Below are 18,654 nucleotides of genomic sequence, written 5' to 3'. Positions count from 1 at the left end.
AAGATGACCCTTGGGTTGGCCGACCCAAGGGAAGGGTAATAGATTGTTAGGCAAATGTAAAACCAAGGTTGGGCCTTGCTAGAGGAGTTTTATTCAAAGCGAACTGTCAAGGGGTTCCCATAACACCCAACCGTGTAAGGAACACAAAATCAAGGAACATAACACCGGTAAGACGGAAACTAGGGCGGCAAGAGTGGAACAAAACACTAGGCATAAGGCCGAGCCTTCCACCCTTTAGCAAGTATATAGATGCATTAATTAAAATAATAGATATTGTGATATCCCAACATATCCATGTTCCAACATGGAAAAAACTTCAACTTCACCTGCAACTAACAATGCTATAAGAGGGGTTGAGCAAAAGCGGTAACATAGCCAAACAACGGTTTGCTAGGAAGGTGGGTTAGAGGCTTGACATGGCAATATGGGAGGCATGATATAGCAAGTGGTAGGTATCGCGGCATAGCAATAGAGCGAGCAACTAGCAAGCAAAGATAGAAGTGATTTCGAGGGTATGGTCATCTTGCCTGAGATCCCGCAAGGAATAAGAATGAGTCCATGAAGAAGACAAGCAGATGAAGTCAAACGAATCCTCAAAAATGCGACATTATCGGAACTAACCCGAAGAAGCAACACCGGAAAGAAGCAAACAACATAATAAACAACCATCACATAACATGGCATGATGCACAATCAAGTATGATGCATGTCCGATTTGATGAGGCATGGCATGGCAAAGTGCACAAACAATACTACAAGTTAAGTGGAGCTCAATATGCAACGAGTTGCATATTGACGGAACACCACAAGACTTATTTAGTTCTCTCTCGTTTAGGTACCCATCAATATTAAATGTTTTTAAACATGGAAAGAGGTGAAGCATAATAAAACTACCTATCTAGGCAAGTTTAAATGAGGTCGGAAATAACAAACAACAATTCTGGAAAAACCTCATGCGCATATTTTAGGTTTGGTACTGTTCTGCCCTAAGCATAATTTTAGAGTTGTTAAACATGCAAGATGAGTGCACCATGTTAAACTAGGCATTTTTCTACCCCATTTACATATAAAGTTTATTAAATTTGGAGCTACGATTATTAAGTTATGAATTAAAACATTTTAGCATGGCATTATGCAAAAATAAACACAAACAGCATTTTAAACATTTTTAACATAGATGAAAGTGGCAAAAATATTAATCTACACAAAATTCTAAGCATTTTTCATATTTAAATCATTTTAATCCGAAGCACGGTCTGAGAGTTATTATATGCATGAACAGCAGGGGGTTTTCTGCAAAACTGCTCTCTCTGAAAAAATAGGAAAAACGTTCTATGGAAAAAACATGAAACGTGCCGTGTCTGTTGGCCCAAAAGAGCACAGAGAGTTTGGGCTGGCTGCTCACATTGGGCCATGGGCCTGGTCGGTGGAGCAGCGGCTCGAGCGTTGGGCCTCACGCAGGGCGCGGCTGGCTGGATCTCACGAAGGGAGGGGCGTTGGTCAACGCGGATGCTGGGCACTCGATGACTCGCGCGAGCTCGATGCAGAGCTCGACGCGGCAGCGGCTGCATGCGAGCTGAGCAGGGGACGGTTTGACGCGGGCAGCGAGACGATGAGCGAGCGGCTCCTGGCGAGGCTGGTCCAACCGCGGATGCTGCAGGGCTTCGAGCACGGGGAGTCAACGCGTTGTCTTTGAGCTCGCTGATGGCGACGACAGTGCATGATGGGTGAGGACAGAGGAGATCCAGGGCGACACGGTCTTGGGCATTCGGATCCACCGGCCAAGACGAGGCAAGGAAGGTGCCATGGATGAAGTAGCTCCGACGGGGCATGGGACTCTAGCAACGAGATCCGCGGGGATCATGAGGCGGGCGGCGATCTTGATGGCCGGCAGCGCCATGGGGCTCCTATGCAGAGAACGAGAGAGACTTGAAGGCAGGGAGCTAGAGAGCCAAGAGAAAACGAACGAGAGGAGAGAGAGAAGAAGCATGGGCAGCGGGGCACTCCTCTTCGGCAATGGCGGCGCTCCAAACGGCGGCGGTGGCGCTCGTGGCTCCAGCGTGGAGGCCTTGGGCTCCTCAGCGGGCACGCAGCTGACTGCTGGCGGTTGCGGGAGCTCAGGGGGTTCCCTTGGCCGTTAGATGCAAGATCCGATGGTCAGGATTGACAGGAGGGTCTGGATCTGGTTTGGTGGATTGGGGAAAACGAGATAGGAAGGCTGGCTGCGCGTGGGTTGGCTCGGGTGGGATCCCGAGGAAGATGCTGCTGGCGGGGGCGCGAGGGACAACTGCCTAGTATTTAGGGTTTGTCTAGAAATGGACAAACGGGACACTATATATAGCAATTCAGATTAGTTTAGGGCGGTTAGGTCCCTCCGATCGTAATCGGACGTTCCAAGATAATTAGGTTAGGAGAGTCAAAGAAGAAACCAAAGATGTTTTATAGATGTTTGGGGATGATACGGACCCATCGGTGACGACTGTCCGGGTCGGGTTCGGGGAAGTTTTCGGACGCGCGAGGGAGTTTGAGAACTGTGCGGAGAGGAGGTCTAACAAAAGGCCACGGGGGCAAGGGGGTTTGATGGGCTCAGAAAAGAGAGAGAAGAGAAGAAGAGGCCCGGCGGCAGTTTCGAGGATCGAAACGTCTGACGTTTGACCGGCTATAATGCCGCTATAGTTTAACGGCTGGGCTATCAAACGAGCTCCGAATGCGATGAAACTTGGCAGGCGGCCTACTGACCACAAAACAACACCGCACACAAACTTTCATCCCATTCCGAGAACATTTTCGGGCCACTTATAAAATACTACTTCGGAGGTGCCGTGGGCGCGTGCGAGTGTGTCTGGGCTCAGAACGGACAACGGTAGGAACGGGAAGACCGGGACGGATGCAAGTTTTTGAAAACATGATGATGCAATGCACATGATGACATGGCAATATGCAACACGCAAGCAAAATACAAGGCAACAACAGCGAATAACTGGAAGACACCTGGCACATCGGTCTCGGGGCATTACATCCTATTGGAAACTAAGGGATATTAAGGCCTCCTTTTAATAGAGTACCGGACCAAAGCATTAACACATAGTGAATACATGAACTCCTCAAACTACATTCATCACCGGTAAGTATCCCGATTATTGTCACTTCGGGGTTAATGGATCATAACACATAATAGGTGACTATAGACTTGCAAGATAGGATCAGGAACTCACATATATTCATGAAAACATAATAGGTTCAGATCTGAAATCATGGCACTCGGACCCTAGTGACAAGCATTAAGCATAGCAAAGTCATAGCAACATCAATATCAGAACATAGTGGATACTAGGGATCAAACCCTAACAAAACTAACTCAATTATGTGATAAATCTCATCCAACCCATCACCGTCCAGCAAGCCTACGATGGAATTACTCACGCACGGCGGTGAGCATCATTAAATTGGTGATGGAGGAAGGTTGATGATGACGATGGTGACGAATTCCCCTCTCCGGAGCCCCGAACAGACTCCAAATCAGCCCTCCCGAGAGAGTTTAGGGCTTGGCGGCGGCTCCGTATCGTAAAACGCGATGAATCCTTCTCTCTGATTTTTTTCTCCCCGAACACGTATATATGGACTTGGAGTTGAGGTCGATGGAGCGTCAGGGGGCCCACGAGGCAGGGGGCGCGCCCAGGGGGGGTAGGCGTGCCCCCCACCCTCGTGGACAGGGTGTGGGCCCCCTGACGTGGATTCTTATTCCAGCATTTTTTATATATTCCAAAAATAATCTTCGTTGATTTTCAGGTCATTCCGAGAACTTTTATTTCTGCACAAAAATAACACCATGGCAATTCTACTGAAAACAATGTTAGTCCGGGTTAGTTCCATTCAAATCATGCAAGTTAGAGTCCAAAACAAGGGCAAAAGTGTTTGGAAAAGTAGATACGACGGAGACGTATCAGGTCCCTAGTTGCATGTCAACCACCGACTCGCAACTAGGGGAGTGTGTGTTTTATCGAGGGTCCCTAGTTGCATGTCAGCCATCGACTCGCAACTAGAGGGTGTCTGTGTTTCTTCGGGCCCCCAGTTGAATGTCGACCATCAACTCCCAACTACGAGGAGTGTGTGTTTTGTTGGGGCCGTGAATTGCAAGTCGACCATTGACTCACAACTAAGGGTGTTTCGTGTTGTGTTTGTCGTGGCTCCCAGTTGCAAGTCAAGCATCAACTCATAAGTAGGGGTTGCGTGTGTTTGTCGAGGGTCCCCAGTTGCAAGCCGGCCATCGACTCGCAAGTAGGGGCGTGTGTGTGTTTTGTCGATAGCGCCTAGTTACAAGCCAACAATCGGCTCACAACTAAGGGTGTGTGTGTTTGTTTGTTGAGGGCCCCCAATTGCATGTCAACCCATCGATTCGCAACTAGGGAGTGCGTGTTTATGTCGAGGGTCCCTAGTTGCGTGTTGACCATAGACTCACAACTAGGGGGGCTTGTTTTCATTGATTTTTGTTGTTGTTGAACTAGTTCCAAGTAAACCCTCGACTCGCAACCGTCCCTGGTTGCAAGTCAACCCTCAACTTGCAACTCGGACGCGTCATACTCTTTTTTTGTAGTTTCCATAGTTGCAAGTCGAGTGTCGACTCGCAACTAGGGGCACGTTGGTGTTTGTAGGTTGGGCCCGAGTTACAAGTCCACTATCGACTCGCAACTAGGGCGGGGGCTTTTTTTATTGATTTACTGTTGTTGAACCAGTTGCAAGTAAACCCTCGACTTGCAACTGTGCCTGGTTGCCAGACAACCCTCGACTTGCAACTCGCATGTCCGTACTCTTTTTGTATAGGTGCCACAGTTGCAAGTCCACTATCGACTCACAACTGGGGAGGGGCCTTGTTTTGATTCATTTATTTGTTGTTGAACCAGTTGCAAGTAAACCCTTGACTCGCAACCGTGCCCGGTTGCAAGTCAACCCTCAACTTGCAACTAGGGCGGGGTCGCAGTACAATATCGACTCGCAACTAGGGGATTGGGTCGCCTAGCTGTTTGTAGGTAGGGCCCGACTTGCATGTCAACCATCGATTCACAACTAGGGTCTGGCTTGTTTTGATTGATTTACTGTTGTTGAACCAGTTGCAAGTAATCCCTTGACTCACAACCGTGCGTGGTTACAAGTCAACCCTCGACTTGCAACTCGGGCACGCCGCACTATTTTTCTTTTGTAGTTGAAATAGTTGCAAGTCGATCATCGACTCGCAAATTGAGGAGGGAGGGGCTTGTTTTGATTCATTTATTTTGTTGTTGAACCAGTTGTAAGTAAACCCTCGACTTGCAACTTAGACGTTTTGCACTCTTTTTTCGTAGTTACCACAATTGCAAATCCACTATCAACTCAGAACTAGGCGGTCGCATGGTTGTTTGTAGGTAGGGCCCAGTTGCATGTCAACCATCGACTCACAACTAAGGGGGGGTGCATTTGATTTTGATTGATTTACTATTATTGAACCAGGTGCAAGTAAACCGTCGATTCGCAACGGTGCCCGGTTGCAAGTCAACCCTTGACCTGCAACTAGGGGGAGCATATTTTTGATTGATTTTATTTGTTTGTTGAACAAGTTGCTACTCAACCATTTGACTTGCGACTGTGGCTAGTTGCAAGTCAACCCTCGACTCGCAACTAGGGCACGGTTGCAAGTCAAATAACTTTTTTTAACGTGATTGTTACTGTATAATCATTTATTTTCACAAAACTACCTAACACTTTTCTTGTAAGAACATACAGGCCAATTTTGTTGTCAACTGCATTTTTTAATTTTCGAAAGGGTTTTCCAAAAGACTTCTAAAACGGTGAGGATAACAAGTGTAGAAACTTATGTGCCTCAGCTTTTTTTGGCTTGCACTGTTTGAATCGGCGGAAGAGAGAGGTGGGCAGAGACGGGGACGAGTAGGTCGAAGAGGATGGCCTCCGATGTGGCCGCCGACGAGCCTCCCGCCATCGGCAAGATCCACGAGGTCTGCGCGGCCTACGAGCTGCCCGCCATCGGCACCGTTCAGGAGCTCTACGCAGGGTCCCTGATCTCTGCGCCGCCGACGCGCTGCACGAGCAAGGAACTCACCTTGTCTCCCTCACGCTATTTGATTCCGCTCAGTTCAATTTGGTGACACGCTTACACGGTAGATTTTGTTGGCTTGGCTCGAGGAATGGCGGGCGTTAGCTTGGGGACGATGGGGTGGGGCAGCGAGTGGGATCTGGACTTGATTCAGACAGAATTCTGAGTCTGAATTTTGTTTGTTATACAGACCCAATTTTTTCAGACTGAATTTGTTGTTTGTTTAGATTGAAATGGTTTGATTTAGACTGAAATTCTACCCGTGCACTGAAAAACGGCTTGAGGAATTGTTTGATTCAGTATGAAATTCTCAATGGTCATTCACACGCTTTGTATTCAGACTGAATTTGTTTTGATTCAGACGTGCAAAACCAGGGGCCGCACAATTCTGATTCTAGGTGCTTCTGTATTCCTTTTGTTGTTTGTTTTGTAGCAACTAGCAAAATTATTCTGTTGCTTATTCTTCTGCAGGACCTGCTTTCAAATTTTGTACAAGTACCTGTTGCTGTCTAAATATGTATGTGCTCATCAAGATCTGATTCAGTTGCAGCGGCGATGATAGAAGAGCATGGTACAAATAAACTTTTTGATCAGTGAAATCAAGCATTTACTCCAAGGAGACGGAGCGCATAAAATTGTTGCTATATCTCGTGATGAAAATGTTTGATAGCCATAGGTTTGCTCAGTTGTGGCCTGTGGGCGTTCTTTCTGTTGTTTTTTACCCATATATATGCTTGCTCAGTAGGGGCCTTCTTCTCCCCGTGCAGTTCTCTGGTTTGTGCTCAGGTTCTAATGAGATTGTAGTCTCTGTGCCCAAACCAATATTCTGGCCATGCACGTGTGTTTAAACTAGTCTTTGTTTTTCCAGCTGGGAACCATGCGAACACCACTTATACTAGTTAAAATAATCATGGTTTTTGTCAACTTTACTTGTTACCAGCTGCACATAGCTACTACACTAGTTTATGGTGAAAATCAGTTTATACTGTTAACTTTACCACATACTGAAGTTTTCAGACTGAATTTTGTTTCACTCTATACTGTTAGTGTCACACCGGTGCACACTCATGCGACATGGCTATTTTGTCTTGTTTTGCCGGTGGCCTGGCGCTTTCACTTGGAGTCGTTGTTCGGTTGAGCACTTTGTTTGCCAGCCCTATTTTCTGTTGTGTCTTTTCTGGTTCAATTATTTTGTGATTTCACAGAGTGGTGGAAAAAAATTCAGACTATTTTCTAATATCCTTGCCCACTGTCCAAAATGCAACCAGCACTTCTGAATTTATTTTTGTTTTCATTCAGACTGAATTTTGTTCATTTTCAGACTGATTTTGTTCATTCACACGGAACCGGAGTATGTTGTATTAGAAGGTGCAACCGTTCGATCCATTTCGATGCAACCGATCAGAAGTCTAGTGTAATAAGGCCCTTACTGTAGCTTCATTGGCTGTATTATTATCGAAGTAAGTAATCGATTATGGGGATTTTTTTCAGAACATAGCAGAGAGAGAGAGAGAGAGAGAGAGGTATGATGCTGGTGTTGCTTGGTAGTAGTACCATAATTCTTGGTGTTGATACTGAGAATGCAAGGGGAAAAGAATGTCAAGAACTTGCTTGATGTTGTAGTATCTTCAGACAGGGAATACTAGTGTCTAGTGCTCAGTGCTGCTCATGCACATTTGTCAAGTGGACTTGTTTTCAATCTTCATGGGTCCCGCTTTCGAGTCAGCTCATGTTATTGGAAACCTTACTCATGCAGCATCTCACACATACATACCTATACACATATGTCGTTCATTCATTCATTCAAGTATATATAACCTGTCTCGGCAACTCACATATGTCGTTCATTCATTCAAGTACATATTTGCAGGAACAGTTACAATAAGCTTTGTATTTTTTGGTCATGAGACAGGCAACTCAAGGACCTGAGGAGGAAATGAGTTGGGGTAAAACATCGGCACAAAACTCGCTCCATTGTTTTGCATTCCAAAGAGACTGGGGTCAAACAATGCTCCAGGATATTGGGATTGTCCAGGCTGCAAATATAAATACATTGTAAGTTTCTTTTTTGTCTGCACTTTTGTTTGTTCATTTCAATTATGGAAGTAGGAGTCAAAAAAGAGGGAGAAAACACTTGCCTGTTTACCAATGTACTCCCCCGCAAAGTTATCTTCATGTCCTGCAGCCATTTTTTAGTGTCAAAATTATGATACCCAATATCTTCTCTAGTTCTCTAGGCACTGCTGCTTAGTTTGTCATACAGAAGTAGTGTTGAGAACCATTTGCAGCTTTCTGTGGTAATCAGGCAAGATGCTTTTCATACCAGCTCAACATCATGTTTGTGATACTTTTTGTCCATCATATAACGCAATAATGGGAGGAATATATATGAATAACTAAAGTTTTTGTCCCCCTTTTGTTCTCACTTACTGCATACTGTATCTAACTGCACATACACTGTATGTAAAAGATTCAGAAAACTGAATGATTTGTTCAGTCAATTTATCTAGATCTTTCAATCTCTGCTACAGCTACCACTTCTAAAATCTAGCTAAAAACCTGCCACACACTGGAACTAGATATGAGTTTTTTTTGTCTCTCTTTATTTTTGCCACAACACAACTGCCCACGCTCTGATCTAGATGCTATTAACTATCAATTTTTTGTCACAGACCAACCGCCAAATTCTTTGTCCCATCAAGAAAGAAGCAAGCAAAAGCATGCTGATTTTCGGATGGGGTTCAGAAGAAGCAAATCACACAGAAGGATCTTGAGAGGAAGATTCAGAAAACTCACCCTGGTAAGAGGCACCACTGCCCGACATTCTTTTCTCTCCTGCAACTTGCTTTGTTCCTTTTCCCAGATCTTCAATTTCTTGTCTGTGTGTTATTTCTTTCCCTTTTCATCCACCCATGGCGGCTGTGGTAGATGAGGTTGGGAAGAAGGGGATGGAATGGATGGGGATGAGGGGCAAGGGTTATCGGGGGGAGAGGAGTTGGGGCTGGGGTGGTGACAGGGGCAATATCATCATCAGAGCAACTCTAGCAGACCCCTTATATCGCGGACCCTTATAACGCGTTTACAGTTTGCAAGAAACGCATTTTAAGGGTCGGTTTGAGGTGAGGCCGAGCAGACCCCTTAAACTTAGACTGTAAAACCGAATATTCGCGTATGTTCTTCCCCACGTCTTCTTCTTCCTCTCAGCCGTGTCCACGGTCAGCTAGCTCGCTCCTACGAAGCAGGTGAACAGCGCACGAAGCGGGCGCCCAGAACGGCTCGCACGAAGCGCCCCAGCGTCGCGTCGCCGTTGCTGCTCGAATCGGTCCAGAAGCTAGCTAGCGCCGACGTCGAATCGGTCCAGGAGCTAGCTAATCGATCGACCCAGGAGCTAGCTCGCTAGCTCCCGTCGTGGCCAATCGATCCAGAAGCAAGCTAGCTAGCTAGCTAGCTCCTGTCGCCATAGCTCCCAAATACGGAGCCGCCGCATCCCGTTCCTCTTCCTCGCGTCAAGCACGAACGGGATCAGCCATGGCCGCAGGCACGCGCTCGATCCTTTTGCAGTGCAGAATTTTGTTGGAGCAGGGAGAAATCGACGGCTGGAGATGGGTGGTACGGATGGCAGCGCGCGGGGAGAGGGCGGCGGAAGGACCCGGTTCATGGCCTGTATACTGTCCTCGGACGTGTAGAAGTAGGGGTCGGAGGCTCGTGTTTTCGGTGGCCCGTAAAACGTTTACGGTTCCGCGAACTTTTACGGGTTCTGTTCTGGACATAAAATTAGTCCGGAACCGTAAACCCGCTGGAATTTTACAGGTTTGGCGTTTTTAAGGGGTCTGCTAGAGTTGCTCTCACCTGACAAAAAGAACGCCCCACTTTTTTGCCATCTTTTCTATCAAGCTTGTTTTACAAGCAAAGTGCCCAGACCTGGATTCGCACAAGGCCTACATCTTGTCCCAAGTTTTTGTTTAGAACAAACAAACAATTAAGCCCACAAACACAAGACCCGGGCCCAGGAAACTTGTCGGAGTGTGGGTGGTGGAGGAGGAGGGGGATGGCCCAGCCCTGGAAGCGTCAAACAAAAAAGGAGGAGCAACGGCGGGGGAAGGCCTGGGTGACAAACAATCTTTCCCTATTTTTTTTAATAATAAAGCACAGATTGACTCCATGGGTTCACTGTCACAATACGCTTCTTCCCGTAAGTTTACGCTTTCACTTTGAATTTAAAACATATACGCGAGGTGGTACTAAAAAACCGTTTCGTTGGCCGGTGACAATTGTTTCCAAACCAAGTAATGTGCATGCGTACAACGACGTATACAACTTGGACTGCGTACGAGAATAAAAATCTGCCTCCTGATCACATCGTGTAACATGAGAACAAATCGAATCGAAATAACTGTTGGGTATCGGCTGCATCAACGAGGGCAACGTGGAACAACTCCTGCTGTTGGGCGCCTGGGCCTCACGTGTCTCGGCGCCAACAGGGTATGCATCCTCCAGGCCGTCGATCTCAGGCTGCCCGCTGGTAATTCCAGACACTGCTGGCCAACACCAGACGCAAGGAGCGGCAATGGCCGCCACTGAGCCCGGTGGTGGTTATCAGTAGAACGAGGACGACGGAAGCCAGGCACGGCATCGCTGGTCCGTGCAAAGACGACGGCACCCATTGGAGGGCCTTGATCCGCCGCCCAATCGAGCTAGCATCGACCCCTCTTCTCCTCCACATCTCTAGCTTGTGCTCCTTGGTGCTGCCGTTCCCGCGTATGAGGTGGCCCGGCTTCCGGCGTTTGCCTAGGTGTTTGCCTGGCGTTCTCCTTTTCCCCTCTCTTTGTATAACGGTGGCGTCAGACGGAGGTGCTGGCGGTGTCTGGAGCTAGGGAGACGTTAGCAGAAGGAGCGTGTGCACCTCCTGGATGGCAGGAGCCCCTGTCCATGCTCGGTCCTCCTCCGCTGGAACGGAATGCGACCTCCCAAGAGAAGCGGGTCAGGCGCACCGTCTTAGGGCGAGAAGATCTTCTTATCTACAATGGCGATGCATGAACCGACGACGAACTGAAGCTGCGACCCATGGGCTGGCCCTGCCTGCGTGCGTCCGCCAGAACCAGAAACAGACCAGAAAAGGGGAGCAACTAAGGCATCCGGCTGCCTGAAACTTGCTCAGGGGGCGGCCTATGGGCACGGCGTACAAGCTCTCTACTCTCTGTCATCTTATATCTCTGAATTTTCTTTTGCTGCATGTGCAGGTGTATGACAGGAACAATAACTAGCATGAACCTGGAGGAGTAAGAAGCAGCGACATCTGGGTTTGCAATGGCCAAAGAACTCAACAATTCATAGTTGGGTCACTTATTTCTCCCCAGCTCGGTGACTTGGTCAACTGCGCACTTCAGAAGAATGAGTACTTCTGAATGTTAAAGCCAATGTGGGCTAGCAAACTGTAGAGATAATTGATTTGTTTCCATGTCTACCTTACAGTATTCAGACTTGGGAGAGAAGGTGCCTCATGGTAGAAGCTTGACATAGGTGTGGCCTTGAATGCCAAGATTTTTATGAGTAGCCTCAGCCTTCTGTTCCCTACAGATTCAGGATTCAAAAGATCAATGGGAGTTTGTTTCACACAGTACAAGAGCAATGTACTGATGCATTTTAACTGTCGTTGTGTGTTTTAACAGAAGAATACTTTCTGATGTTTTAGTGACCAAGTGTTACTGATCTTGAGGTGTGTTATTGATCTCTGTTTCTATATAGATGGTGCTTTTTTGTACTTTCTGAAGAACAATTCCATGCAAGACACCATCAAAAAGCCTGCTACTGCAGATGCTTCCTCGCGGAATCACAGCTTGATGGAGCTTGCTGCACCTCTGGAACAAGCAGCCGCTTACAAAGAGAAGCTTGAAGGCTCAAACAGATGTACATAACGAAATTCAGAGTTCCAACAGTGCATATGTGCAAGAGCGTAGTTCACTTGGAATTTGCTCGTGGTGGAGACGTTCCACCCACAAAAAAAAGGTGAAGACGTCCTGAAACTTCATGAGGTAAGTTAGTAACTCGGTTCGGTGAGTACATTTATGCGTAAATAGAAAAAATGTCCATATAATCAAGACAATGAGTTTGTTGTAGGCATGTAAAATTGTGTATTAATTTTTTTATTAATCATATAACTTGAAAAATCTGATTTATATCGCATGTGATGTTGTAATAGGAGAGGGCTGGACACCATTCTATCTGATAATGAATTGATTCCAAGAATGGATCTTGGTAGTTTTGAGTAATTTCATACTATTGTTTTGCTACTTGCAAAGTTATTTGAGTGGTAGTATGTGCAAAAAAAATGTATTCGAGTGTTAATTTGTTTTATAGGTTTCAAACCATAAATATGTTTATTTATTTTGTTGGTACTTGCCATGACCCCAAGAAGTCCATCTATGCAGGCATGGGCGATACAGATAGGGCGGAGTCAGAACCATGTGCAAGATAGAGACACTATCAATCATCGGTGAATCCGGTCCAGGAACTCAAATGTTGGCGTCCATGGCGCAAGGAGGTGCTTTTCGGAGCAAGCAACCTAGCAAGTGCATCAGTGATCATTGTCAATTTGGCTAGAAGTATGTACATTTCCCTACTACAATTCCTTCAAACATGCTGACACATATATGCTTACGGACATGTGATTTTTTCTCCGTTGCAACGCACGGGCTCTTTTGCTAGTCAAACTAGAGAACGAACAGGGGTGATCGAGAGGGCTACAAACAGGGTGACGTCGCCGATGAAGAGAGTTGTAGATCCGAAAATCAAACCTAGAACCACACGAACGAAGACGTACACAAACTGGATCCAAATAGATCCACCCAAGACCAGCACCGACCGGATCCCATGAGATCCGACGGAGACACAGCTCCACACATCCTCCGACAACGCTATTTGCACCATCGGGGCGGGAATAGGACGTGGGAGACATTATTGCCACCGAGGGACATCGCCACGGCCACATAGCCCCAACCAAGACGTTCAACCTAGCAGAAATGAGAACGGAGTCCCTCCCGCCGGCGGGGGCTGAGATCCTCCGCACCTCCACAGCCCAAAGGCCATCGGAGGTGGGGCGGATCGGAGGCCGCGCCGACGGGAGGAGGAAGGAGACTTTTCTTGGGGAGGAGGATAGAGTTTGTTTTTATTGGTTTTTATTATCTAAATCTCCCGTACCTTGTTTCCACTGAGTGAATCCACTCATATGTAGGATATTGTTTGTTGCTTAGCCTCTCTGATAGTATTACCATTGACGACTTTTCCGGTCGCGAACGTGGCGGAGAAAATTATGGCAGGAAGGGGCGGCGTTCGAGGCGGCGGACATGGGCTGCGGTGGAGGCGGAGAACGGCGTGACGGCGGTGGAGGCGGACGACGCGACGACGAGCCAATCAAGCGGCGGACGAATGGAAGGAGCCTCAGGCGGGTCGGAGTGATGGAGGGTCGAGGCGTAGGATGGCGTGGAAGGGGAGAGGACAGGAACCGATCGAGAGAAATGAAACGGTGAAAATGAAAATAGATCGGGGACGGTTAGGCGGGCATGGAAGGGTAACTGTCTGTGCAGATCAGTAGAGGGCGACCACGGCCGCCTGCCACTGGGAACTTTTTCAGAATTGATTTATTTGGCGCGGCTTGTCAAAATGTAGTTGTGGCGGGCGCGACGCAACGCACCCCACTGATTTATGACGAAGCAATGGGTAGGCACTCTTACTGCCGGCCACTATACTTTCCATCCTGCGGGCTAATTTGAAAGAGCCTACCTATGACGGGCACTAGCTCGCGCCCACCACTGGATTGTGTCTAGCTGTGATGGGTACGTTCAGTTAGCCGCCACAATTATTTTAAAAAAGTAGCAGTGGCGGATACCTATGTTGCCGCCACTAATTTGAGTTTACATATAGGGCTTTTCACGATAATGGTGTGTCCAGAGGGAGTAGTGACACAAGGTGGACAAGAGGCGGTGCTATGTGGCGTGGTGGGAACGGAGCTAGGGAAGGACAATCAGGACACAAAGCCACAGAGGTAAACGAACCGACTCCGGCGCCGGCGCCTCCTCTTCAAAGACAACATCGTCAAGGTCCTCATCTTTGAGGCCTAGTTCCTCCATCATCTCCATTACATCCTTGGGAGTCCACCGCCGCCTTCGATCCTGAAGCTTTGGCCGCCATGCCTGATAACCCAGCCCGAAGAAATCTGTCTATGAGCTATTTGGTGGAACCCTAGATCGCCTCGCTCCAACACCCGCGCTCGTTCCCAGAGACGATCGGGATGCGTCCCCAGAAGATCGAGGGAGGTAGAAGTCAGCAAGGCGGCAGGGGAGTTCGTTCTCTACGCTGGCGAAAGAATCGCCGCCGAGAGTAGAGAACCCTACGAGGAGGGGAGCGATACTGGGGTCGGGTTACCTGAGGTTTTGGAATACTATGGTTTTGAAAACACGGTATTGGCTAACTAGGCAAGGGCCTGGGTTCGAGAATCATGGAACATGTATTTGCTTATTTATTTATTTATCCTTCACTAGTAAATGTGTCCGTGCGTTGCAACGGGTGAAACAAGTTATCGCACGTACTGGGGACACATCCGTGTTGCCACTTCTCCCGTTCGTCATCGTCATGGATGTTGGTCATATTTTCCACCTAATAATCATGATAAACGTGACCGATCTAAGGGGGTGAGCTTGACCATTACACTATAGCACACCGCATCCGTGGGACCCTTCTTGCACCGACATGTAGATGTAGTTTCGCGGATGACATGTCTCCATTGATATTTACACATGAGTACAATTAAAATATAGGGTCTATCTACGTCTCAGTCGGCTGAAACTTCGTGAAGTCTCAGTCGGCTGATGTCATCACATGTAGATTAGGCCTGTTAACTAGCTTTATTTCTGCTGGGTTGAAACGGCTTAGCACTTGGGCTTATTTCATTTTACTTGTTTGTTTGTCCGTTATTTTTGGGCTGGGCTGCCCACTTTTTCTGTTGTCACTAGGCCCGGCCCTTTTCTTTCTTTTCTTCAGCGGTCGCGGACGTACGGTGCCAGCCCACGTACAGATGCATGTGCATGCAGATGGATGGATATGGGTCTGTAGAGTGTACTATACGTGATTAGCATATCTACGTGTGTCATCTTGTCACATATGTACGTATGTGTGTCACCGTGAGAACACGTGTCATTTGACTCGCCCGCCTCCTTCCGGCGCCCCCTCCGACAAAACAAAAAAGTTCACTTGCGGTCGATTAAAAGACGTGCAGTTGCGGTCGGGTGCGGCACTTGCAGGTGCGGGGTTGTTGTCGGGCTTGCAACTGGCCCGCCCCCTCTCCCGCCACCCGCTCTGACAAAACAAAAGCCGAGTTAGAACCATGTTGGGGAACATGCAGTTGCGGAAGGGTGCGACACTTGCAGTTGCGGGGCTGTTGTTGGGTTTGCAACTAGCCCGCCCCTATCTAGGCGCCCCCTTTGACAAAAGAAAAGTCGAGTTGCAACCATGTTGGGGGACATGCAGTTGCAGTCGGGTGCCGCACTTGCAGTTGCGGGGCTGTTGTTGGGCTGGCAACTGGCCCGCCCCCTCTTCCGCCACCCACTCTAACAAAATAAAAGTCGAGTTACAACCATGTTGGGGAACATGCAGTTGCGGAAGGGTGCGGCACTTGCAGTTGCGGGGCTGTTGTTGGGCTTGCAACTAGCCCGCGCCCTTTCCAGGCGCCCCCTTTGACAAAAAAAAAGTAGAGTTGCAACCATGTTGGGGGACATGCAGTTGCGGTCGGGTGCGGCACTTGTAGTTGCGGAGCTGTTGTCGGGCTTGCAACTGGCCCGCCCCCTCTGCCGCCACCACTCTGACAAAACAAAAGTCGAGTTACAACTGTTGGGTTTCGTAGTAATTTCAAAAAAATTTCCTACGCACACGCAAGATCATGTGATGCATAGCAACGAGAGGGGAGAGTGTTGTCTACGTACCCAACGCAGACCGACTGCGGAAGCGCTGACACAACATAGAGGAAGTAGTCGTACGTCTTCACGATCCAACTGATCAAGCACCGAAACTACGGCACCTCCGAGTTCGAGCACACGTTCAGCTCGATGACGATCCCCGGACTCCGATCCAGCAAAATGTCGGGGAAGAGTTCCGTCAGCACGACGGCGTGGTGACGATCTTGATGCACTACAGCAGCAGGGCTACGCCTAAACTCCGCTACAGTATTATCGAGGACTATGGTGGCAGGGGGCACCGCACACGGCTAAGGAATAAATCACGTGGATCAACTTGTGTGTGTGTTCTGGGGTGCCTCTGCCTCCGTATATAAAGGACTATAGGGGGGAGGCTGGCCGGCCAAGGTGTGGCGCGCCAGGAGAGTCCTACTCCCTCTGGGAGTAGGATTCCCCCCCCCCCCAATCCTAGTTGGAATAGGATTCGCGGAGGGGGAAAAGAAAGAGAGGGGGCCGGCCACCTCTCCTAGTCCTAATAGGACTAGGGGAAGGGGGAGGCGCACAACCCATGTAGGGCTGCCTCTTCTCTTTTCCACTAAGGCCCATCATGGCCCATTTAGCTCCCGGGGGGTTCCGGTAACTTTCCCGGTACTCCGGTAAAATTCCGATTTCACCCGGAACACTTCCGATATCCAAACATAGGCTTCCAATATATCAATCTTTATGTCTCGACCATTTCGAGACTCCTCGTTATGTCCATGATCACATCCGGGACTCCGAACAACCTTCGGTACATCAAAATGCATAAACTCATAATATAACTGTCATCGTAACCTTAAGCGTGCGGACCCTACGGGTTCGAGAACAATGTAGGCATGACCGAGACACGTCTTCGGTCAATAACCAATAGCGGGACCTGGATGCCCATATTGGCTCCTACATATTCTACGAAGATCTTTATCGGTCAGACCGCATAACAACATACGTTGTTCCCTTTGTCATCGGTATGTTACTTGCCCGAGATTCGATCGTCGGTATTCCAGTACCTAGTTCAATCTCGTTACCGGCAAGTCTCTTTACTCGTTCTGTAATGCATCATCCCGCAACTAACTCATTTAGTTGCAATGCTTGCAAGGCTTAAGTGATGTGCATTACCGAGAGGGCCCAGAGATACCTTTCCGACAATCGGAGTGACAAAACCTAATCTCGAAATACGCCAACCCAACATCTACCTTTGGAGACACCTGTAATGCTCCTTTATAATCACCCAGTTACGTTGTGACGTTTGGTAGCACCCAAAGTGTTCCTCCGGCAAACGGGAGTTGCATAATCTCATAGTTATAGGGACATGTATAAGTCATGAAGAAAGCAATAGCAACATACTAAACGATCGGGTGCTAAGCTAATGGAATGGGTCATGTCAATCAGATCATTCAACTAATGATGTGACCTCGTTAATCAAATAACAACTCATTGTTCATGGTTAGGAAACATAACCATCTTTGATTAACGAGCTAGTCAAGTAGAGGCATACTAGTGACACTTTGTTTGTCTATGTATTCACACATGTATTATGTTTCCAGTTAATACAATTTTAGCATGAATAATAAACATTTATCATGATTATAAGAAAATAAATAATAACTTTATTATTGCCTCTAGGGCATATTTCCTTCAGTCTCCCACTTGCACTAGAGTCAATAATCTAGTTCACATCACCATGTGATTTAACAGCAATAGTTCACATCACCATGTGATTAACACCCATAGTTCACATCGATATGTGATCAACACCCAAAGGGTTTACTAGAGTCAGTAATCTAGTTCACATCGATATGTGATTAACACCCAAAGAGTACTAAGGTGTGATCATGTTTTGCTTGTGAGATAATTTTAGTCAACGGGTCTGTCACATTCAGATCCGTAAGTATTTTGCAAATATTTATGTCAACAATGCTCTGCACGGAGCTACTCTAGCTAATTGCTCCCACTTTCAATATGTATCTAGATCGAGACTTAGAGTCATCCAGATCTGTGTCAAAACTTGCATCGACGTAATTTTTTACGACGAACCTTTTTGTTCACCTCCATAATTGAGAAATATTTCCTTATTCCACTAAGGATAATTTTGACCGTTGTCCAGTGATCTACTCTTAGATCACTATTGTACGCCCTTGCTTAACACAGTGTAGGGTATACAATAGATCTGGTACACAGCATGGCATACTTTATAGAACCTATGGCTGAGGCATAGGGAATGACTTCCATTCTCTTTCTATCTTCTGCCATGGTCGGGCTTTGAGTCTTACTCAACTTCACACCTTGTAATACAGGCAAGAACTCTTTCTTTGACTGCTCCATTTTGAACTACTTCAAAATCTTGTCAAGGTATGTACTTATTGAAAAAAACTTATCAAGCGTCTTGATCTATCTCTATAGATCTTGATGCTCAATATGTAAGCAGCTTCACCGAAGTATTTCTTTGAAAAACTCCTTTCAAACACTCCTTTATGCTTTACAGAATAATTCTACATTATTTCCGATCAACAATATGTCATACACATATACTTATCAAAAATGCTGTAGTGCTCCCACTCACTTTCTTGTAAATACAGGCTTCACCGC

The 18,654-nt window shown here is 47.3% G+C and overlaps 1 long non-coding RNA gene across 4 annotated transcripts; it reads left to right on the top strand.

The window, feature by feature from the left end:
• Window positions 1-5,863: 5,863 nt before the first annotated feature.
• Window positions 5,864-13,210, top strand: LOC123062584 (uncharacterized). 4 transcript variants are annotated; one of them, XR_006429782.1, is made up of 6 exons: window positions 5,864-6,656; window positions 7,407-7,545; window positions 7,998-8,140; window positions 8,758-8,885; window positions 11,326-12,117; window positions 12,514-13,210. It is a non-coding gene; the product is annotated as an uncharacterized lncRNA (long non-coding RNA). The 4 variants fall into 4 exon arrangements; XR_006429780.1 differs by lacking the exon at window positions 7,407-7,545; XR_006429781.1 differs by lacking the exon at window positions 5,864-6,656 and having other exon boundaries at window positions 6,663-7,545.
• Window positions 13,211-18,654: the final 5,444 nt, after the last annotated feature.

Source organism: Triticum aestivum, chromosome 3A, assembly GCF_018294505.1.
Source record: "Triticum aestivum cultivar Chinese Spring chromosome 3A, IWGSC CS RefSeq v2.1, whole genome shotgun sequence".
NCBI classification, from domain to species: domain Eukaryota; kingdom Viridiplantae; phylum Streptophyta; class Magnoliopsida; order Poales; family Poaceae; genus Triticum; species Triticum aestivum.
The sequence above is the reverse complement of the archived record's forward strand: the minus strand, read 5'-3'. Positions and strand labels throughout refer to the sequence as shown.